The 24674-nt window shown below is 41.7% G+C and overlaps 1 protein-coding gene across 2 annotated transcripts in view; it reads left to right on the forward strand.

Moving 5' to 3' along the window:
- Positions 1–24674, forward strand: part of PTPRG (protein tyrosine phosphatase receptor type G) — a 744286-nt gene that overhangs the window by 86248 nt on the left and 633364 nt on the right. The gene's annotated exons all lie outside the window — the stretch shown is intronic.

The raw sequence follows: 24674 nt of genomic DNA on the forward strand, positions 1-24674 counted from the left end.
AACAGGGTTGGCCGTGTGCTCATAATCTGTGAGGCTGGGTGGCCAGTCCATGGGAGTCGACTTCTTTATTCTGTTTATTCTTTTATTCTGTTTATCTTAATGTTTTTGGACATTTTCCATAATTGAAAATGAAAAAGGAGATATAGTAAGGTATTGCCAGAAAAGCTTTTATTGTTTTCCTAATATAAAAGCCACATGTGTTCACTGTAATAAATATAAGTAAAATAAATCTGAGTTACTTTGAATACCTTAATATATTAGTGTACATATGCACATCAGTTTTTAAAAACTGAAGATGAATACTATTGTGCACTCTTGTAATGCGCCTTTCTTTCTCATTGAACTGTTGGAGTGTTGTCCTAAGCCATTAAATACTCTTCTAAAACCTTTGGAATCAACTGTATAAAAATGTTTAATACATATGTATATACCCTGATTTTATCTATTTCCTTATTGTAACAATAATTGGTGCTTACTAATTTGGATATTATGAGTGCTGTGATGAAAATCCTCCTAACTAAATCTCTCACATATCCTTCTTGCCTTAAAATAAATTCCTGGCCGGGTGCTATGGCTAACGCCTGTAATCCCAGTGCTTTGGGAGGCAAAGGCAGGAGGATTGTGTAAGGCTAGGACTTGGAGACGAGCCTCAGCAACATAGCAAGAGCCTCTACAAAAAATAAAAAGAAATTCCTTGGAGATGCTGAGGCACTATTTACCCACCAGCATTTTGAGTAGCTTTTGCTTGTGTGCTTTGCTTAGGAAATGTTCTGAACTTTCTTTCGAGAGGATTTCTCTTTCCTTCCAGAACTGTAAGCTTCTTGAAGCCAGGCCTCATATTTTCAGTATTCTTTGTGCTTCATGAACTTGTCTAGATGTTCACAGACGTTCGTATGGCTGCTGCTTCTTTACTTCATCTTCAGAAGAAACATTATTCTTACTGGAGATTGACATTAAGATGCTGTGTTTATGCCTTGGGTGGGGCTAGGTAGCATCTGTAAATTAAAGTGAATAGTCAACGTTTTTTTAAAGCTAAGAAAAAAAGAGCCCCACCCTATGCTCTGACTTTTTTTTGTATAAAGGTAAAATTTCCTTGTAAGTATAGAACACTGAAAATATAGCTGGGTGCGGTGGCTCATGCCTATAATCCCAGCACTTTGGGCAGGTGGATCACTTGAGGTTAGGAGTTCAAGACCAGCCTGGCCAACATGGCAAAACCTTGTCTCTACTAAAAAAAAATAAAAATAAAATAAAATAAAATAAAATAAAATAAAATAAAATAAAATAAAATAAAATAAAATAAAAAAAAGCCAGGCGTGGCAGTGCACGCCTAGCTACTCAGGAGGCTGAGGCAGGAGAATCACTTAAACCTGGGAGGTGGAGGTTGCAGTGAGCCGAGATCTCACCACTGTACTCTAGCCTGGGTAACAGAATGAGACCCTGTCTCCAAAAACAAAAAAGAACACTGAAAATAAACTAGCAAAGAGATGGTTCTGCAGTGCTTAATATTCCGTGGAAGTTTGGAAAAAGACCTTTTTATAAAGTACCCTCACCATTGTTTTAAATGCTTTGGTTTGGGTGGCTTGGGTGTGGCCAGGTACTAGGGCTATTTGGGTACCTCATAGAAACATGGTAACAAACCTGCACATTGTGCACATGTACCCTAGAACATAAAGTATAAAAAAGAAAGAAAGAAAGAAGGAAAGAAAGAAACATGTATTTTGTGATCAGAGGGTGGACTCTGCTCCTCCCATATTCCTGTGCTGTTACTCTTTTCCTCATCCTGGCATTGTAAGACTGAACCGTCCGTGAAAGATCGATGTGGACTGGGTGCCTTGTGTTTCCAAATTCCACATGAGAGTCCATCCATTTCCTATCTGTATGGATAAGGGAAATTTAGTAATTACAGAGTGAGTTGTTTGGTTTTCTGGTTGGGTAGGTGGTTTTGTGCCTGTGGAAAACGGGAAGTAGTAGTTCCATTTAAAAAACGATAAATAATATGACACAGAGATGAAATAGCACATCTAGAATCACAGTGTTCATGTTGAAAGGAAGATCACAACCAAGCCTTGCCTGACATAGTCAGGACCCTTCCCTAGCCTTGCGTAAACCCACTCAGGCGGAGTTTTATAAAAAGCCTGAGAGGAAAGAGGTTAACTTTAGCTGTGTGTTTAAAAGCAAAGGCTGTAGTATAGACAGAACTGGGTTTGAGTCCTGGCTATGCCATACCTAGGTTTGTTTTTGGCAAATTAGATGAACTTGTGCCTCAGTTTCCCCATTTGTAAAATGGTGGATAATAATAGGATCTACCTTACAGGGTGTGTGTGAGGAGTAAATAAAATCATAAATGAGCTCATACATATTTTTTTAAATGATTGGAACAGCACAGGGCATGTAACAGTGGCTTTATAAATTATTATTGCTGTCTTGGCTTTATTAGAAGTATGTTAAAACATCCACTCTAGGCTGGGCACGGTGGCTCACGCCTGTAATCCCAGCACTTTGGGACGCTGAGGTGGTGAATCACTTGAGGTCAGGAGTTCGAGACCAGCCTGGTCAACATGATGAAACCCCCATCTCTACTAAAAATACAAAAATTTGCTGGGCATGGTGGCACACGCCTGTAATCCCGGCTACTCAGGAGGCTGACACAGGAGAATTGCTTGAACCAGGGAGGCAGAGGTTGCAGGTGAGCTGAAATTGCGTCAGTGCACTCCAGCCTGGGTAACAGAATGAAACTCCATCTTAAAAAAAAAAAAAAAAAAAGCAAAAAGCACCCACTCTAACACAGTAAATGCATATAGAAGACAGTCAGCAAATGCTTATTAAATGGCCAGTTTGATGATATATTATAATATTTAAGTTTAATTGTGTTCTTGTAGATGAACTAGGATACCCTTTTCATTCTGAGTTGACTATTTGTATCCTGTAGGAAGGAACAACAGGTGAGGCTTCCAAGTTTTTCCTTCTTCCTACTCTGTGGAACCAAATCCATTATGTACACAGCACCTACCCTAACAGAGACAATCACAATCACATTTAAATTCTACAGTGCACCTACAGAGTTTCAGCAGATGTGTGAATATTAAGTTATTAATAACTAATTGGGTGCTAATTATGTGCCCTGGAGTTCTTGGAGCTGATAAAGAAGTGTCACCTTCTGTGTCAGGCCTCTGTCTTTTCAGCTTTGGAAAATCATTTTTGGCAGATGTGCCAAAGTTAACTTTGGAGCTTTAGGTTTTGAATATCATTTCTCACAAGTCTTATTTTTTTTATGCCTTGTGAAAACTTACTGTGAAACTGATGTGACTTCTCATAAGTAAAAATTGCACGTACCGTTTTCCAAAGAGGGGGTGGCCTGTATGTGATCATAGTGTTTCATCTCTGGGGAGATGGAAGAACTAAGATTAATCCCAGGGGAGAATTTAAAGCTGCTCAAGGGAATTCAGAAGTTATTCTGAAGCCCAGTGGGTTTTTGGTATATTTTGGGAGATAACTGGTTTGGAAGAGCTTTGAACTTGGATCTTGCAAGACTTAGCTCCATCACTAAGGATATGCATCTCATATTTGTGCACACACGCCCCTGCTGTGCCCGTTTTATTTCATCTCTATCCTAAATAGGACTAGTTTGGCTTTTGTTAAGTGGAAGAAATCACTGAGTTAGAAATCCTGGATACCAGGTTAGGATGCTAGGAATGTGATCCATAGTATCTAAGATTTATAGAATCCTGTTAAATTTAAAAGAAAGGTGAGATAATCATTGAAAGACTACACTCTCCCCTGTCTGTCTCTAGTTGCTTGTAAGCTTTAGATTGCTGGAAATTTGTGCCTCCTACCCTGAACAGGCAACGTACTCATTTGTCTTAAAGTCAAATCCAACAAGAAAAGAAGGTGTTGCTTTATGGTCCACTTAAGCCATTTGCTGCTGGAAAGTTGTTAGGACATTAGAGCTGCCTGATTTGCTTTGTCTTTTAAAATTAGCTTCATAATGCAAACAATTGAAGAGGCTCCTGATCTCAGATACCACTTTTCCGTCTCCCACACTAAGAACATTTAAAAAATCTCAATATTTCCAACCCGGGGATAAAAATGTAATATAAAAGGTAGAAGGGAAAACTAAAGATGAAAGTAAACAAATAGAATCCCAGGGTTAGCAAATATTGACAGTGATTAACACCTGTTTGTTACTGGTCAAGCTGGCCAAAAACCCAGTGTTTACATTTAGCCACAAAAGTAAAAGGTTTCCCAATTGTATTGTGGTTAATAGCTTTGCCCACTCCCCGCATTCCTTTTCTATGCTGTGTGTTTGCCCACCTGCTGTTTGAAACCCCTTTCTAGGTTTTGGCCTTAACTGATACGTGAGTCCTGGTGGGATCCAGAGTCTGTCTGAGGTTCAGGTTTCCAGCCTCCCTTGCAGCTAGTGTGTGGGGATGTGACCTGGGCTCCACCAATCACATGCATCTGTCCCAGACTTTGGGTTTGCTGCTAGTTTTGCCAACACAGACAGAAGAAAAGACATTTTGGCGGTTGCTACAACATCTTGCTGACAAGAATAGCGGTGGTGGAGAAGCCTCGTTGCCTTAATGGGGCTGGTTCCTGAGCTCCATTATCTAGCCCAAGGGTTGGCAAATATTTTCTGTAAAATATTTGGCCTGATAGTAGATGCTTTAGGTCCTATGGATCATATAATCTTTGTTGGAATGACTCATCTTTGCTGTGGTATTGTGAAAGCAGCCATAGACAATATGTGAGCAAATGAGCATGGCTATGTTCCAGCAAAACTTTATGTACAAAAACAGACAGTTGCCTGTTTTGACTGTAGTTTGCCAATACCTGATCTAGCGTAACCAGTGATCCTGGGAGCTGAGCTACCCAATACTTTCAGTAAATGTTGTTTCTTACATCATTGTAAGACTTGGTTTATGTTCCTTGCCACTAGGGTATTCATTCCTATTTCCAGACTTCATAGTCTAACTTACTATGTGCAGAAGCCATAAAATCTTACCTGCTTTATACAGACACAAATAAGGACTGCTCCATTCAGAAAGAGTAGCTCTTTTGGATAAAATACGGTTCATTTTTGATTCTCTGCAGTAGATCATCTTTTAAAAAATTTTTTTTGAGATGGGGTCTCACTCTGTCACCCAGGCTGGAGTGCAGTGGCACAATCTCGGGTCACTGCAACCTCCACCTCCTGAACTCAAGCAGTCCTCCCACCTCAGCCTCCCGAGTAGCTGGGAACACAGGTCCCGCCACGCCACCACACTCAGCTAATTTTCTGTATTTTTGGTAGAGATGGGGTTTTGCCATGTTGTCTAGGTTGGTCTCGAACTCTTGAGCTCAAGTGATACGCCTGCCTTGGCCTCCCAAAGTACTGGGATTAAAGGCATGAGCCACCGCTCCCAACCAGATCACCTAATTATTAATGGAACTACCTTCTTTGTCCAAAACTCTTCTGGAATTACACATCCAAAAATGCTTCCATTCAAAGCTTTCTTCCCCTAGAGCAGTTCTTTGTACCCCTTCCCCAGCCTCCCCCAATGATGCATTCTACATAACTATAGTGTAATATCAAAACCAAGAAATTGACATTATCAATTCACAGACTTTATTCAGATTTCACCAGTTTTACATGCATTCATTTGTATTTACTCAGTGGTGTTTGTGGTGTGTTTGTCTATGTATAGTTTTATGCATTTTTGTCATATGTGTAGATTTGTGTGACCACAATCACAATCTAGATACAGGACAGTTCCATCACTGCAAAGATCTCATATGCTACCCCTTGATAGCCGCCCCCACATCCCTAACCTCTTGCAATTACTAACCCATTGTTACTTCGAGAATGTCATTATATAAAGGAAATCATACAGTACATAACCTTTTGGTGCTGGCTTGCTTTACTCAGTGTGGCTCCCCAGACCCCCATCCAAGTTGTTTGTTCATTTTTATTGCTGAGCAGTATTCCATGGTAGGGATGTGGCGGTTTGTTTATCCGTTCATCTGTTGAAGGACATCTGGGCCTTTCCTAGTTTGGGGCTATTACAAATAAAGCTGCTTATGAGCATTTGTGTACATGGTTTTTGAGTGAACCTAAGTTTTTATTTCTCTGAGATAAATGCTCAAGGGTGGCATTGCTGGGTCATATAGTACGTACATATTTAGTTTTATGGGAAAATGCCAGACTGTTCTCCTTTACTAAGCACATGACAGCTGGAATTGGCAGTGTTTGAACTGATCTTCCTGTCTTTCGTTTTACCGTCTTTCACACCATTATCTGGATTAATTTTTAAACAAAACAGGAATTGCAGTTTTCTTACATGCCAGATATTATACTAAGCACCATACACATACTATCTAATTTAAGCCTCTTAACAACTCCTCAAAGGAGGGTCAATACCATTGTTTCTCTAAAGAAGGAAACTGAGCCACATGGTGTGTGCAGTTAATGAGCTACATGATTCTATAATTGTTCAGGTTCATCCAACTCATAAAGAGTTAGCAATTCAGACTCTGACTTTGGACCTGGGGCTGCTTTTCTGAAACCACTGAATGTTTGGCACCCTCGATGCCTTGAGATGTTCCCTTACAAAGCGTCCTGATTGTGATTGTGGCCTGTGAGGTCCATTATGGCTTGCCCATCTACTGACACTCCCTTGTACCCATCCATGAATCCTCTGCCATCTTGGGTTTTATTTTTCTATCTTGCTTTTGATGTGCCTGAAACCCAAGACTTGCTGCAACTTCATGATAAGTGGAGGCTTCATGTTTGATTAAACCAGTCCTATGCATTGTCACCTGAGAATATCCTAACAGTGAACTTAGTAAAGGAGACTACTGCAGGGTGTTGTGGACCCCCCTGGCGATGAAGGCACTCTGAGGTTAAAATAGCCTATTTGGAGATTCATTAACATAGTTGTCCATTCGTTACCCAGGCAATCCTTGTTTCATTCATAAGGTCTCCTGACTGCATCTTAGCTGGACTTAGCAGCACCTAACTTCTGCGGATTCCCTGGCATCCCCCCAGGACCCCATTCTTTCCTGCCTTGAATGCCTTCCTGTGTTTCACACATAGGCGCCAAGGATCCAGGTGGAAGACACCTAGCTTGCCCCTCTCAGGCTACGCATTTTCACCCGAGGGGAATGAAAACTGGGCAGCAAAAGAGAGGTTTTCTTCTGGAATTACACATCTTGAAATACCTCAGTTCCTCCGTCCTGAGACAAAGCCATTTCATTTGTTGTTGGCAGCTAAATGCAAGGTGTTTGAGTGGGGTGACCCCAGGCTGATGCACCAAGGGAACGTCTAATGCCTGCACCTCCCAGGCTTTCTGCTGCAGAACACACACTCATTTGGCTGCCATCTGTAATACAGTCAAAGAGGGGGGGGCAGACATTTTTCTATTAGGTTCTATTACCTTGTATTGGAAGAATAATGGCATATTGCTTGAATGTTTCCCAAGAGTATGTTTTTGTGTGCTCCGTGTATATTTCAAACTCCAAATAAGAAAAGTAATGATGGTTGGGGGTGCTGGTGAGGGAATCTCCAGTTTAAAGATTCTGATCTTTGTTGAAGCAATTGTTTACATGAAAAAGTAAAGAATGCCTTTTCCTTAAGCTGTCTCAGGTAATTCAAAAGTGAAGAAGCAAATAGACGTTTCATATAGTATAGCATCATCAAAGAACAGTCATATGTGAGTTTATTACCAAGGTCAAAAAACCTAGTGTTAACTTTGGGCTTGTCTAAGTTTGTTTTTTATTGTTATAAGAGTATGCGTGAGACTGGGTAATTTATTTTACTTCCTCCTTCCCTCCCTTTTTCCCTTTTTCCTTCCCTCCCCCCTTTTTTCCCTCCTTCCTTCCTTCCTTTTCTATTTTCTTTTAAGAGACGAGGTCTTACAATGTTGGCTAGGCTGGTCCTGAACTCCTGGGCTTAAGTGATCCTCCCACCTCAGCCTCTTAAAGTACTAGGATTACAGGCACGAGACCCTGTGCCTGACTTTGGTAATTTATAAACAATAGAGATGTATTTCTCACAGTTCTGGAGGCTGGGAAGTCTAAGATTTAGGTGCCAGCAGGTTCGGCTAGCTGGTGAGGGTTTTTCTCTGCTTCCAAAATGGCACCTTATTGGTGCATCCTCACACTGTGACCTTTCATGCAGAAGTGGAAGGACAAGTGAACCAAACACTTTCTGAAGACTCTTTTATACGGGTCTTAATCTCATTAACAAGGGAAGAGCCCTCATGGCCTAATTGCCTCGTAAAGATCCCGCTTCTTAATACTATCACATTGACAACACCTACGTTTCGGAGGAGACATGTAGGGTTCAAATCACAGCAGGGCTCAATCCGCATAATACGACAACTTGGATTTATTGTGATGAGTATAATGCAAGGCACTTTGCTTATATTACATTGGCTCCTCTTAGAAATAGGTTGTCGTAGAGATGCACAGACTGACACTTTTAAGTTTTAGTTATTTGCTCAAGATCATGTGGCTGATGACAGGTCTTGAAATTAGTAAAGCCTTGGTTTGGGGTTTGAATCTTGCTTTATGTCCCTAAGCTCATTATTTCAACAGACTTGCTATGATCTGCTCATCAAAAGCATACCATCAGGAACACCTTTTACAGATGGTAGCCTGAAGGTCCTAATAAACACAGCACTGAGTTTTACTGCTAAACTTAATAAGGGGAGTCTCTGGTTTTTCTCAATTTCTCCTTGTGCTTAATTCTTCCACCTTTTCTTCCCAAAAGGAAAAATAAAACCCATAAGTACCAGGGATTAAAACGCCTGGTACTTTTTCCCCCCTGTACAAATGCAGTGATACATATTGCATGTGTGAAAACCAGAGCTGTACACGGCTGCTGAGAAAAGATCTTTTAATACATAAGGGTTACAACACCGAATCAAGGAAGCCAAGGGTGGGGGCTCCATGTACCATAATCCTAAAAACGTTGAATGCCAGCAAAGTATTACAGAATCGACCACTGCCGCTCACCCAGGGACACCAGTGGGAATGTGTAATACAAAATTTTTGTGGAATGAGACTCATGTTCGAAGAACACAGTGGCAAGTTCCGCACAAAACTGTTGAGAAGCAGCCAAAAAAGAGCTCATAAGAGATTGAGCCCTGGCCAGGAGAAGGGAAACTTGGCATCTGATTTTATTAGGATGCAATAGTTATCCAACCATTGAATGTGCCTGCGGTTTTCACAGGGAAGATGGTAGACCTCGGGGTGATAACTGAGTAAGAAAGAAGTTTTGTGTTTGAGCCCATGTGTTTCTAACCAGAGTACTCTTTTCCATGGAATAAATGTTTCCTAACATCCGTGTGAGGATTTAATCAAATACACATTTCCTTATCAAACGCATCAAAATTTAAGCTTTTATCTCAAAATTTATTAATGTGTTCGTTTTCATTTTCAAATGTAATCATTTTCAAACACTTAATTGTTTAACTCTTGATTTGCAAAATGAGTTTTTTGGCGAAATGTGCCATTTGAGGGTCTTTTACCACCGTTTGGCTTTATAGCTTGCTTTTCTTGTTTACTTTATGTTGTAAACTAATTTTTACTACCAATAAAAGTTTTAGGAATCCTATTTACATCTGAACAATGATTCAGCAATTTGAACCTGTATTTTTTGCTGTGGAGTTGTCTAGTCAAAAGTTTATATGACTCTGCTGACTCTAATGGCTCCGATAAATTACACATTTATCTGTGTGTATGTTTATATTTCTTTCCTCATTGCCTACACTTTTAGAACCCTATTCATCAACCTCAATTACATGGTGTATTTGGACACTCTTTCTTTTTTTTTTTTTTTAAAGGAAAAACATAATTTCTGTATACTACCAGATGGGTGTGTTGGCTGTAAGATAAAAATCCCAAAATACTTAAGAGACCATCTGGTATCTTGGTAGGGTTTAGTTGATTAAGTTCTTGTGTATTGATTTCAGTCTCAGCAGAGGTAATCTTACCCCCTTTGCATCTCTACTTAAAAAAGTTGTCGTTTACATTTTGTCCCCCCAAAAAATCTTTTTTTTTTTTAGAAGTTTCACAAGAAAATACTGATGATAGATGATAGCAGCCACTGATTTATATGCTCACACAGTTGCTCATGACTAGTGGTCGTTTATCCTGAACAGGCCTGATGAAGCCAGAGGACTAGACTTAGTTCATGAGACACAGATTTCTTTAGAAGATGATAATGGGTCCATGTGGGAATTAGCCTGGATTCATTGGCATTGAGCTTGAAGCTCAGCAATTTCCATGCACCATGTTGGAAGTTTTCTGGGTGTTACTTTGTAGGCCACCAGTGAATACTGCACCTCTGATGTACCTTGGGGAGTGTCACATGCTTTATATATATTGATCTGTGTCATATAAGAATCAAACAACCAGGTGTGGTGGCTCATGCCTGGAATCCCAGCACTTTGGGAGGCCGAGGCAGGTGGATCACTTGAGGTCAGAGTTTTAAGACCAGCCTAGCCAACCTGGCAAAACCCCATCTCTACTAAAAATACAAAACTTAGCTGGGCGTGGTGACACACACCTGTAGTACCAGTTATTTGGGAGCCTGAGGCAGGAGAATCACTTGAACCTGGGAGGCTGAGGTAATGAGCAGAGATAGCACCACTGCACTCCAGCCTGGGCTACAGAGTGAGACTTCATCTCTCTCTCTCTCTCTCTCTCTCTCTCTCTCTCTCTCTCTCTCTCTCTCTCTCTCTCTCTCTCTCTTTCTTTCTCTCTCTCTCTCTCTCTCTCTCTCTCTATATATATATATATATATATGTAGGCCAGGCACGGTGGCTCACACCTGTAATCCCAGCACTTTGGGAGGCTGAGGCAGGTTGATCATGAGGTCAGGAGTTCAGGACCAGCCTGGCCAAGATGGTGAAACCCTGTCTCTACTAAAAATGAGAAAATTAGCGAGGCATGGTGGCGGATACCTATAATCCCAACTACTTGAGAAGGTGAGGCACAGAGTTGCTTGAACCCGGGAGGCGGAAGTTGCGCTGAGCCCAGCTCACCACTGCATTCCAACCTGGGGGACAGCGAGACTCTGTCTCAAAATAAATAAAAAATAAAATGAAGAATCAAATAAATAGCACTGTATTCCTCATTCTGCAGATGTGCAGTGTGTTAGCCGTTGGCAGGGCTGATCTTCAAGTCTATCTCTACCTGACAATGAAATTAGAAGTTCCTCTGTGGTGCAATCTGTGTTCCCTGATGGACAGGACACTTGCTGAGCTCTTACTTTGGGTCATGGACTGTGCTAGGGTTAAGGGATATTCAGTGGAACAAATGTTCCCCTTCTCTACCCTTCTAGAACCTTGTTCCTCTAGTTATATTATTTTAAGTATTGTTAATAATAATGTTCTCTTATTTATATTTAAGAAGCATCCTTAGGCTCTTCCTTTTAAACAGGAATTCTCAACCTTACCACTGGTGGCATCTTTGGGCCTGATAATTCTATGTTGCTGGAGCTCTTCTGTGCATTGCAGGATGTATAGTCGTAATTCCTGGCCTCTACTCACTAGATTCCACTGGCATCCTCCTAAGTTGGAACATCCCAGGGGTTGTTACATGCCTTCTGCCAGGTGCAGGATTCTCCCTAATAGAGAACCATTCTTCTAATGTAACTGCCAGCTATTTGTCACTGGGTGAAGGGTCAGAAGCCTGTTTGGCAGCTGCAGAATCTTCCTATCAAAGTGCTATGGAGTGGAGATTTATACTACAACCACCAGATATCATGGGGGTAGAAATTATGCCAAACAACAGATTTTTATTCATTGCAGAACATTTTATAAGTACATATAAGATAAGGGAAAGGTAATTTTTTTTAAAAGTTCGTATAAGCCAAAAGAAGAGACAATTTAAAAAATCATCTTACAATATAGAGATGAATGTGACTTAATGTCACTATATCCTGATAGTTTTTTTTTCTTTCTATGCATATTACGCATAGGAAAGATGTGTTGTACATATAGGGATAGTCAAGACATCCTGTCTGTGACTGAGGTTTTGCAGTCTACTTTTTCATTTTATATTGTGAACATTTCCCCATTTCTTTAAATTCTCCCCCCTTTTTTTCCAGCATGGTTCATAATGGTGGCATATTTGTCCCCTGTTCCTTGTCATTTTTAGTAGCTGCAATTGTGATCCTCAATAAATGGGTCAGTGTCTACTTTTCTGTCATTTTAATGTTGGACATTTTATTTATTTTCATTTTTTTTTGGTTCTAAATAATGCTTTTAGTCCTTGCGTATATATGTACATGCGACTATGTGTCAGGCACCCTTGTTTCAGGTACCTCAGATAGAACAGTGAACAAGGCCGATCCCTGTCCTCATGGATCTTACAGTCCAGCCGTATATGTGTAGCTAAACTAGTGCATATGTCTTTGTTGTGTTAGGATTCGTCGTGCCATTTTCTCAGATGTGTTGTCCCCTACCCTTTCAACCTTCTTTGCTCATCAGGGCATCCTCTTCCTGTATAAGGGCCCAGCCTCTATGAAAGGGAAGCTCTAGAATCTGCTTGCCTGTGAGATTAGAATTCACCTTGGCCCACACTGTTCCCAGTTATCTAGTGAAATCAGCATGAGTCAGAATCTACGAGAAGCAGCATGTGTGCGGGTTGTTAAGCAGGGGGAACTGTAAGGGAACCTGTAAGGCTAATTAGAGTACATAATCTGTTAGATGTCTTTCTTGTCCTGTTTTTCATGGATGGCTCCAGGGGAAGCCCAGTGCCACACCTGAGATGCATAGAGGAAACATGAGGTACATGCCCTTCCGGGGCACTTTGACTTTGACAAATTACCTAATCTCTTCGGACCTCAGTTTACTCTTGTGCCTTATAGTGTTGTGGTGAGAAATGAATCATATGTGTGAATAGCATTTACCATAGAGTCTGGGATGTGGGAGTCATTCAAGAGAATGGGGCTGCTCTTGCTCTTTAACCAACACCCGCCCCCTACCCCCCGCACCCATATGCTAGATAATTGACATATGTTCTCAAGTCTTCATAGCACATTTAGGAGATACAGGTGAAATTTTGTTAGTTTTTGCTTCATATGCTTTGAGGCTCTATTGTTAGGTGAATATATATTTATAATGCCATTCTTTTTTTTTTTTTTTTTTTTGAGACAGGGTCTTACTCTGTCTCCCAGGGCAGAGTGCAGTGGTGTAGTCTCAGCTGACTGCAACCTCCACCTCCCAGGGCCAAGCAATTCTCGTGCCTCAGCCTCCCGAGTAGCTGGGACTACAGGCGTGTGCCACCACGCTCAGCCAATTTTTTGTATTTTTAGTAGAGATGAGGTTTTACCATATTGTCCAGTCTGGTCTCGAACTCCTGAGGTCAGGCAGTCCGCCCGCCTCAGCCTCCCAACGTGCTGGGATTACAGGCATGAGCCACCATGCCTGGCCTATGATATCATTCTATCCTGCGTTCTTGTATGCAGCCCAAGGCTTAATGGGTTGACCTTCTATGCTGCTGACAAAGGAAGGCTACCTGCACTTCCTTTTTTTTTTTTTTCCTAAGACAAAGTCTCACTCTGTGGCCCAGGCTGGAGTGTAGTGATGTTGTCTTGGCTCACTGCAAGCTCCGCCTCCCGGGTTCAAGAGATTCTTGTGCCTCAGCCTCCCGAGTAGCTAGGATTATAGGCGCCTGCCACCACACCCAGCTAATTTTTGTATTTTTTTTTTAAGTAGAGGTGGGGTTTCACCATGTTGGCCAGGCTGGTCTCAAACGCCTGACCTCAGGTGATCTACCCACCTTGGCCTCTGAAAGTGTTGGGATTACAGGCGTGAGCCACCGTGCCTGGCCACCTGCACTTCTTATCAGCTTATTGAGGTGTGTGGCAGGAGTCCTGGTTGCCTAGTGAGTCATCCTGCGGGTGGAATGGTTGAGTTGCTGAGTCCCCTGCCAGATCATCCAGAGGTGTACAAGGGCACAGTGCTGCCTCTCAATGACAGGAAATAGATATGATCTCCTCTCTATTCTTTGTCCTTATTTCATCACTGATTATTGTCTTCCCAGCATTTAACCGTATTTGCAAGCTATGTTTTTCACTTATTTGTTGACCTGTTCGTGATATTCATTAATCCTGTAGATTAAGATCTTCGGGGATTGTTACCAGTTTTATTTATTCTTGTATCATATGGTCCTAGGATAGTGCCTGGCACATAGTAGGTGTTCAGAAATATGGACTAAATGAGTATTATAATTGACACATCTCAGTCAAGGAGTGGCAGTTATACTCAGTTGTAACTTTTTCTTGAAGATATGTATCTTCAAGTTACTTGTACTGATGGATGGTTACACATTTTGGCTCTTTTACTTCGTAATTTTTTAGAAACAGGATCTTACTTTGTCACCCAGGTTGGAGTGTGATAGCACGATCACGGCTCACCACAGCTCACTCCTGCCTCACTTCTGGGCTCAGGTGAGCCTCCTGCCGCAGCCTTCCCTGTAGCCAGGACAACAGGCATGTGCCATCATGCCTGGCTAATTTTTAAAATTTTTTGTAGATACAGGATCTCCCAGTGTTGCCCAGAGTGATCTTGAACTCCTGGTCTCAAGCCATTCTCCCGTCTTGGCCAACCAATTGCGAAACTGTGTCTGGCCTGTTTAACTCTTAAGTGTAGATATAATTTATTTCATGAAAGAGTCAGTGGCTCGTACCTGTAATCCTAGCCCTTTGTGGGAAGCTGAGATAGTGGGAGGATTGCTTGAGGCCCTGAGTTTGATACCAATGTGGGCAACATAGCAAGACCCCCCCATCTCTAAAGAAAATAAAATGAAAAAATAAGCTGGGCATAGTGGTAAGCTCCTGTAGTCCCACTTCTCAGGAGGCTGAGGAGGGAGGATCAGTTGAACCCAGGAGTTTGAGGCTGCAGTGAGCTATGATTGCCCCACTATACTCCAGCCTGGGCAACAGAGCCTGACCCTGTCTCTTAAAAAAATACATAAATAAATACGATAAACAAGAAAGGGCTTCTTTCCTTCTCAGTGTGTGAGCATCACTCATTTGATGCAGAAGGTGAGGTGACACAGAAGTGGTCTTTGTGTCAGGGATTAGCAAATTTAGAAGGGAAATGCTTCTATAGCCCCCAATTTACATGTGAATAGTTAAAAATGGACCATTTCATAAAATAAGCCATAACCAGGAATGCATTTTAAGGGAATACGCTTATGATGAGTGGATTTCCAGAGTAAAGAAGAGACACAGTCTGAGTTACCCGTGCCAATTACTTGGTACCACTGCAAATCATTCCCTTTCGGCAACATTATTTTTTAAATTACCTTTTAGGAATTTCTTCTCCAAGTGTATTCTTGGTTCGGCCTTCTAACAGTTCATTTACTGCTTGCATTTGAGGGGCCTGCTGGGATTCTGGAATGTCAATTTTACTTTTTAGGAGATAGGTTGGTTGTCTGGGCCGTGTCCAACATTCTTGGAGATTGAAGATATTTTCCTTAGTTTCTTGTTCTTTGCTTTCTGGACTCATATCCTTTAGTTGTTTTTAATTTGGGGCTACTATGAAAAATGTTTTCACTTATTCCTCAGATATTTACTTCCAGTTATATGCCGCGCCCCTTTGTTTCAGGCACTCAGGATAGAGTGGTGAACAAACCCCTGGCCGCACAGAGCTTACATTCTAGAACCTGTGCAGGGGAGAGAAGATTCCTTTCCCTTACACATGGAAAAGTTCATGGCTGAGGCCCCCATAACAGATTAACAAGAGAAAAGCAAACACATTTATTGAATATAATTTTTATGTGACACAGGAGCTTTCAGAAATGAAGACCCAAAGCAACGGGGAAAACTGTATTTTTATGGAGAGTGGTGCCGAAGTGTGATTGGAGGACAAAGGGGTATTATTGTCTACTGGTAATAAACTGTGGAGGTGGGAGTGGAGGGGACCCAGCAAGGCTTGTTTTGTTCAATTTCTTCTTGGTGTCTCACAGAGATAAGGATGTTCCTTTCCTCTGGGCATATGGAGGACCCCTCTAGAATGAGGATGAGACTGTGACCTACTTTCAAGGGAAGGTCAGTTAAGTTTTATAACCAGTTTCAGGGGGAGAAGGGATGAGAGAGGACCAGAGAGATATTCCTGCTTTTGATGTTCTCCCAAAGGCAAGGTGCCCCATTTTGAGGCCAGGAGTTTGATACCAGCTTGGGCAACATAGCAAGAGCCCCCATCTCTACACAAAATAAAATAAAAAAAATAAGCTGGGCATGATGGCGAGCTCCTGTAGTCCCACTACTCAGGAGGCTGAGGAGGGAGGATCAGTTGAACTCAGAAGGTGTTCTCAACTCTGGCTAAATTATTGACGATGCCTTTGATTTGTTTTCTTGGGATTCATTGTGTCCTAGTGTCTCCTGTATGTCCCGTCCCTCATGCCTCCAACTTTCTTTGCTCAAAATGAAACCAATTGGTTATAAATGAAAGGATCAGGAGGCTTTAAAGCAGTTATTTACAACTGAGCATTTAGAGTTCCCACCCTTAAAAAGTGCTGTTCCCATGGCTGCTGAGAGTGCTGCGGAAGCTGGTTCTCTTTGTCCTTAAGTTGATCGATAGCAGGCATCAGCGGGGAAGATGCTTTGTACTTTGCTTGTTAAACAGAGGGCTGCTAAGCAGCTGTGGCAGTAGGACCCTGGTTGTGCTGCTGTGGGTGACATGAGTGTGCATGTGGACAGTGGTTATGGTGCTTTCCTACACACTGGGCACCCACCCTATGGACAGACACACTCCATGAAAATGTTTGGGAAGTATACGAGCTCCAGGCCATGGGATGAGATGAGAAGGACCTAACTGATTTCTAGGTTTGGAATTGAATCTGCATGCACTGTTCATCTCGAACCACATCACTGTTCTGGCGTGTATTTGGCGGTTTGGTCGGCTTCAAGCTCGGGGGCTGTGAAAGTTGCCAGAACAGGAATGTTCTGGCCTGATGCAAGCAGGCACCCAGTGCCTGTGGATTCAGGACTGGTCACACTGCAGCTGGACATTATGAATTCAGATGTCCCTGATGAGACAGCGTCCTAGGACAGTGGCTAGGTGAGGTCTCAGGATCTCAGGTACAAGGTTAGAGAAGGCAACGTGGAGTCACAATGGAGAGCTTGGTTGGTCCTACAGCCAGGTAGCTACAGGTTCAAATACCAGCTCTGCCTTCAACTATTATTTGTGACCTTGGGAAAGTTAGAGAACAATTTGAGCTCCTTTTTCTATCTTTAAAATAGGGATCTAATGTCTAACTTGGCTCCCTGGTTTTTATTCTCCCCATCTCATCCACATCACACTTTTATTTTCAAGTCTTGTTTTCTTTCTGTCATTTATTCCTGAGATAAATGTATGTTTGTTTTGTTGTTTATTTTCCCAGCTAGGATACAAGGTCTTTGCGAGTTAGGGATTTGATTAGACATGTTCACTGCTCTGTCTCAGCACCCAGCACCTACTAGGTGAAGTATTTATAAAATGAAAGGATGAGTTTGTTAGACACTCATGGCCATGATCGAGTGCTCCCACGTCCATATTTTTTGGCCAAAGCCAGAAAAAGACCATCTTCAAGTAGAAACATAGTATATGTCTGTAAAAATTGGACACATTATAGATTCTGGCCACCATGCCCTTGGAACTTCACTTCTGGATATGTGTTCAGACTAGGAGTGTAGCACTGGTTCTCATGGCTTGCTTCGGAGGAAGTCTTTGGAAAGTTTTGCTGATAGCCTTCTACCTAGGAGCATGAGCTGTGCTGTGTTTTCTCCTGCCCCTGCCCCTGCCCCCTGTTCCCCTTTTTGCACAGTGCCCAAGACCTAGCAGACACACCTTGGGGCCGCTCCAGCCTGAAAGCCTTTGGTAATCCCTGTTTTTAAGGGCCCTTTGTCATGGCCTGATGAACGTCAGATAGGATGCTGACAGTTTTATTCTTGTAGCTCCAAAGCCGACAGCCTGAATAGATGTTCTCAGGTCTTCATATAGGCCTATACAATGGATGTTTTCTTTTGTCGACAAAGGCACTGATAGTGCAAGTCCAAACAGGGTTGCTCAATTGAGGATTTTCTTGCTCAATTTTCGGGAGCTCTTGACTGACTGCATTCTGCTTCACTGGAGAAGAAGATAGTTTGATGAGGCTGTGTACACCTCTTAAAAGTGAAAAAGCCTTTGCACGTTTGTCCAGACAGTGGGATGAGCAGGAAGGAGAGTCAGAAGAGAAGGTAGGGGTCTGGATCCTGATTTTGAGTGTTCATTTCCCAACAAATCTTAGGAAGATAAATACTTTCTTGTTAACCTTTGAGTGTCATGTTCCTTCTTTGTCTGAAGAGTGTATTAGATTCCATGTAGTATACCCAGTAGATTGCATTTTGAGTGTCATTGATGATTAATGGGTAGAGACTGCTTAGAACACTGTATGGAGAAGGATTCTGAAGTCATGTATGGGCACAATGGGAGAGTGTCTTGATACATTGATTATTACTTTTGGTAACCAATTTACCTAAACCAAATAATATTAGTTTTTAAGTTCCTGGATGTGATACACAGTTTTCTTTAAAAATAAATTTATTTAATTAGAAGAAATGAATGGATTTTTTTTTTTTTTTTTAATAAGGAAAACTAGAGTTTTTCAGGGGGCATGTGGCTATGGTGGAAACTTTGAACATAGTATGAGGAAGAATGAAATTTTGGCTGGGCGTGTTGGCTCACGCCTGTAATCCCAGTACTTTGGGAGGCCAAGGTGGGCGGATAATGAAGTCAGGAGATCAAGACCATCCTGGCCAACATGATGAAACCCTGTCTCTACTAAAAATACAAAAATTAGCTGGGCGTGGTGGTTTGTGCCTGTAATCCCAGCTACTTGGGAGGCTGAGGCAGGAGAATCGCTTGAACTTGGGAGGTAGAGGTTGTAGTGAGCTGAGATTGTGCCACTGCACTCCGGCCTGGTGACACATTGAGACTCCATCACACACACACACACACACGCAGAATGAAATTCTGGAAACACTAAGGAGATGAATGTTCACTTACCTGACAGAATTGTTTTGGGGGTTTTAATGCAGGTGGCAGCTTGCTGTGACTTCTGAAGGCATTGCAGAAGTATCACCTTGTGGTTAAACTTCTTTTTTTGACCAGGAGGTAAACCCTGAACTGCAAGTCTCCCAAAGTCCTCTCTGAACAAGAGAACAGAATAGTGGTCAAGAGTTTGGATACTGAGGCTGGACTGTCTGGGTTTGAGCCCCCTCTTGCCTCTTGTTCACATAATTAGTGAGTGATACATGGATTTAACTTCCCTGAGCCTCAGTTTCTCATTTGTTAAAATAAAGGTAATACCTCATGGTGTTGGTATCAGGATTAAAGGGCCATTTCAGAGTATGCTTCTAGAGCAGCACGTGGTTCAATATCACATAGTGTCCACGTGTTGACAATGATAATGGTGACTGGATATTCAAAAAACCTGACCGGGTATGGTGGCTCATGCCTGTAATCCCAGCGCTTTGGGAGGCCAAGGTGGGCTGATCACCTGAGGTCAGGAGTTCAAGACCAGCCTGGCCAACATGATGAAACCCCATCTCTACTAAGAATACAAAAATTAGCTGAGCGTGGTGGTGCACACCTTGTAATCCCAGCTACTCGGGAGGCTGCAGCATGAGAATCGCTTGAACCTTGGAGGCAGAGGTTGCAGTGGACCCGGATTGTGCCACTTGCACTCCAGCGTGGGCCATAGAGTGAGACCCCATCTCAAAAAACAAAACCTTATACAATTTAATGCATTAAACAGGTTTGGACACTTTTTTCCCCAATGAAAAAAATTTTTTTTTCTTAAAGAGACAGAGTCTTGCTCAGTTGTCCAGGCTGAGTGCAGTGGCATGATCCTAGACCACTGCAGCCTCAAACTCCTGGACTCAAGTTATCCTTTAACCTCAGCCTCCCGAGTAGCTAGGACTGCAAGTGCATGCCGCTAGGCCAGGCTCCCCTCACTTAAAAAAATGGGTGGTTGGCCTTCCAAATTGCTGAGATTACTGTGTCATCTTACTATTTTTATAAAAATTTCCTTTAAAAAAAATTTTTTTTTTTATTTTTAAGAGAGAATTGATTTCTGAGTAGAGGAATAGCAAACCTTGACTGTGGTGAATATCTTATTTCTCCTTTAGTGTCTATATGCCTGTTTTAATCTTATTTATCTGGCTTCCTAGGCAGTTTAGAATATGTAAAGCATTTATGCAACTGAATGTTTCTTAGAATTATAGCATCTTTAGTGAATGACTGTACCTATGCTGAGCCATTTTATCATGCTATAAATACCAAAAAACACTAGAAATTAAAGAACAAGTTTATTTCATTTTTGTATATAAATCCTATTCCTTTTATTTTTACCTTGGATAAAGAGCTTTGTTTGTTTCTTAATCATTTCTCTTTTCTTTGTAGTGAGTAAAGAGGAGATATCAATTTGTACATAGATACTAGCATTCTTATGTAACAGACTCAGCCCTAGACACATAAACTGCCAGCACCTACTAGCTGGTGTTGAAATGTAATTGTGACAAAGAGAATAATGATTTTGGTTTGCAAATACTTACCTGTCAAGAAAAAACATCACCACTCAATCACTTACTGTTTCTTTTCAGATATTAATAATTTAAATTTTAATAAGCACCAGGCTTAATGCTTCATCAAATATTATTTTCTTTCCTTATTATACACGTTGGTGTAGCTAGCCTGTTGACTAGTTCTGGTTAGCACACTAACAAATAGAAACCAACACTATACTCCTCTAGGTTTATAGTTAATTAACCCAAGTTCTCCCAAAGACCAGATTTCTTCTTATCTTGGAAGGGGTTAGAAGGTAATAACCATTTAAACATATGCCTACAAAATCTTTTTTCAGAAACTGAGGTTTAATTCTCCTCCCATTGACTATGAGCTATACTTAGTGTCTCCTGATGAACATAATAAGGTTGAAGTGATAGTGACTTTAGAGACGAGATCTCTAAAGAGATTTGCTCTCTTGGATCACTCACTTTGAGGAAAGCCACCTGCCATGTTGTGAGGACACTCAAGCAGCCCTGTGGAGAGGCCTGTGTTGTGAGGAATGGAGGCCTCCTACTGATAGCCATATGAGGAAGCCTGAAAGTGGATCCTCTATCCCAGATTAAATATTCACCTGACTGCAGTGCAGCCAACACTTGACTTGTAACCTCATGAGAGGACCTGAGCCAGAACCAAGCCAAGTAAACTACTCTTACATCCCTGCCCCACAGAGTCTATGAGATGATAAATGTTTGTTGTTAGAAGCCATTACCTTGTGGGATAATTTGTTACACAGTAATAGATCACTAATGCAAGGTAATGGCGGGGGTCAGATACACAGGAACAATCATCACTGAATCCATAAGAAGATTACTGTCCTTGACATGCCCTTGGAATGGGGTCCAGTGATGTTGGAGACCTGGGTAAGGCCTTTCTAGGGGCAGAAAAGGGAATGTTTTGGGGTCAGATTTGGTACTTAGCATGAACAAGGAAGATCTGTTCCAGTAGCATTTAAAAAGGCCTCCCAACCAAGACTTATTGATGGTGATGGTGCATATGTCTGCCAGTCCGCAGAAATGCAGGTGAGCAAGGGAGATTCAGAGTACACACATAGGCTTCTGATGCAGGTTCAAGTCGAGTAACTTCTGATATGACTCATTAGTTTTCACAGCCATTGAAAAGAGCAGGTCAGGTGTGGTGGCTCACACCTGTAATCTCAGCACTTTGGAAGGCTGAGGTGGGCAGATCACTTGCGCACAAGGGTTTGAGACCAGCCTGGGCAACGTGATGAAACTGTCTCTACCAAAAATACAAAAATTAGCCAGTCTCATAACCCGGTCTCAAAATAAATAATAAATAAAATTAAAATTAAAAATAAAAAAGAGCAAGGTCGTTGGCATTCTACTCAATGTTTGGGTATGGAATCTGGCTTTGCCACTTAGAAGATTGTAATCTCCATGAAGGTAGGGACATATGTATATTGTTTACTCCCAAATGCCTGGTACCAGTCACAGAACATGGAAGGTTCTCAGTAGGTATTTGTTGAAAGAATAAATGAATATCATTGTATAGTTTTGAGCAGATGATATAATCTTTTTAAGTCTCAATATCCTGCTCTGTGCAATGGGGATAAATAACCCCTACCTTATAATGTTATTGTAAGGCTTGGAGATAGTGTATTCAAAGCAGTAGTCCCCAGCCTTTTTGGCATCAGGGACCAGTTTTGTGGAAGACAATTTTTCCATGGGGATGGGGGGGGATGGTTTTGGGATGAGTCAAGTGCATTTCATTTATTGTGCAATTTATTTCTATTATTATTATATTGTAATATATAATGAAATAATTATACAAGTCATCAAACCGTGGAATCAGTGGGAGCCCTGAGCTTGCTTTCCTGCAACTAAACGGTCCCCTCTGAGGTTAATGGGAGACAGTGACAGATCATTAGGCATTAGAGTCTCATAAGGAGCGGGCAACCTAAATCCCTCACATGCACAGCTCACAATGTAATTTTTGCTCCTATGAGAATCTAATGCCACCACTGATCTGACAGGAGGCAGAGCTCAGGCAGTAATGCTCTCTTGCCCTCCACTCACCTCCTGCTGTGCAGCTCGGTTCCTGGCAAGGCATGGACTGGTTGTGGTGTGTGTCCTGGGGGTTGAGGACCCCTGATTTAAAGCACTAACTACAGTAGGCGGGCATGTATTTCTCAGAATCCTCAGAATGAATTCTTGTTACGATGGTCAGAGAACAAATGTGAAGTTTTGATCATGTTGTACTTTCTGTTTTGACAGAATTAGCCTTGGTAATTCAGTTCCTTAAGTTGTGAGTGATGAATTCAGAAAGTGAACTGTTGGATTTAGCTCCACATCTGGATTGTATTAAGTGGATTATTGCCAAGTTCCCACTCTACATGCTTCTTGTAGTCAAGCTAGTGTCACGCCCCTCGCATTTTTAAGAAGGTAACATTACAGTTGTGAGTCATAGTTATCCAGAAGGAAGCCACATTCCTGGGACTCACTGATGGGGTGACCGAGCCCAGAGCTCTTGGTCAAATGGGCCGTCACTCCTTGTCTTATAATCCTCAGTCCAAGAGCGTGGCAAAATTATTTCTGTCAGATTGTTGCAGTCAAGTGACCTAGTATAAATCTGGATATTCTGTAAAAACAATTCACTTCTACCTTTGTGCTGTAAATAATTATGAGCATTACTTTTGGCATTTAAAAATGCATTATAGAGGCCTGGCGCGGTGGCTCACACATGTAATCCCAGCACTTTGGGAGGCCAAGGCTGGTGGCTCACTTTGAGCCCAGGAGTTCCAGATCAGCTCGGGCAACATGGTAAAAACGCCCTCTGTACAGAAAATACAAAAATCAGTCAGGTGTGGTTGTACGTGCCTATAATCCCAGCTACTAGGAAGGCTGGGGTGGGAGGATCCCTTGAGCCCAGGAGACGGAGGTTGTGGTGAGCTGAGATCGCACCACTGCACTCCATCCAACCTGGGCGACAGAGCCAGATCTTGTCTCAAAAAAAAACAAAAAACAAAAAAATAACAAAAAAAAAAACAAAAAAAAACAAAAAACAAACAAAAAAAACCACAAGCATTTAGGAAGATATTGAGTAACAGGAAGTTTTTGTCTGAAGGGTTATGTGAAATTTAAGGAACTGGACATCCCCTGTTTTTGTTCAGAATTTTTTTTTTTGGAACCACTGGCAGGTGGAGTTTTCTGATAAATCTTAGTGTCTCTGTCAGTGTCACCCCTGTTTGAATAGTAACTCTCACAAGAGGATCCATGTTTATGTCAGATTTTATTCTGTCCCATTTTGTGTTGCTGGGCTGTGATCCAAGGTGAAATTCTTAGGAAAGGAAACCTTGTGTAGTAGGCAGGGGCTAATCTTCACCACACAAGCTTTTGCCTTTCTGCCATTCAGAACTAGAGACCTAGAAGAGAGAAGAAATGGGGAGCTAAGAAATACATCGCTGGCCTTCTGCAGTTCTCGCCTATCAGTATTTTCACTGTCTTCTTCCTGGAAGTATGGTTTTAAATCCATTGCACAAAGTCAGACAAATAGGTTTGTTTGAGTCAATGATTCTTTTATAGAGATAATGTCTGTGTTTTATGGAGGCTCACAGTTATCTTGCAAGACTGGGCCAAGTTGTAACTTGAAAACCCAAAGCTAAGATAGTGAATTTTAAATACATACACACACAAATATATATTAAAGACTTTGTTTTTCTAGGCTGGGTTCAGGTACAAGGGTTTATGCTTGTAATTCCTGCAGTTTGGGAGGCTGAGGCGGGAAGATCATTAGATTCCTGGAGTTCAAGACCAGCTTAGGCAACCTAGTGAGACCTTGTCTGTATTTCAAAAAGAAAAGAAAATTAACTGGGTGTGGTGGCATGCACCTGTAGTCCCAGCCACAGGGGATGCTGAGGGGGGAGGATCGCTTGAGCCCAGGAGTTTGAGGTTGCAGTGAACTATGGTCATGCCACTATACTCCAGTCTGGGCAACAGAATTATACCCCATCTCTTAAAAAGAAAAGATTTTGTTTTTTTCAAAAAGTGAATTATGGATATGCAACTCTTTTAGTTGGAATTTTCTATATGAATTTGAGAGGTCCAGAAAATGAAATAAAATTAGACATAT

This window comes from Rhinopithecus roxellana, chromosome 1, assembly GCF_007565055.1.
Source record: "Rhinopithecus roxellana isolate Shanxi Qingling chromosome 1, ASM756505v1, whole genome shotgun sequence".
Classification (NCBI taxonomy): Eukaryota; Metazoa; Chordata; class Mammalia; order Primates; family Cercopithecidae; genus Rhinopithecus; species Rhinopithecus roxellana.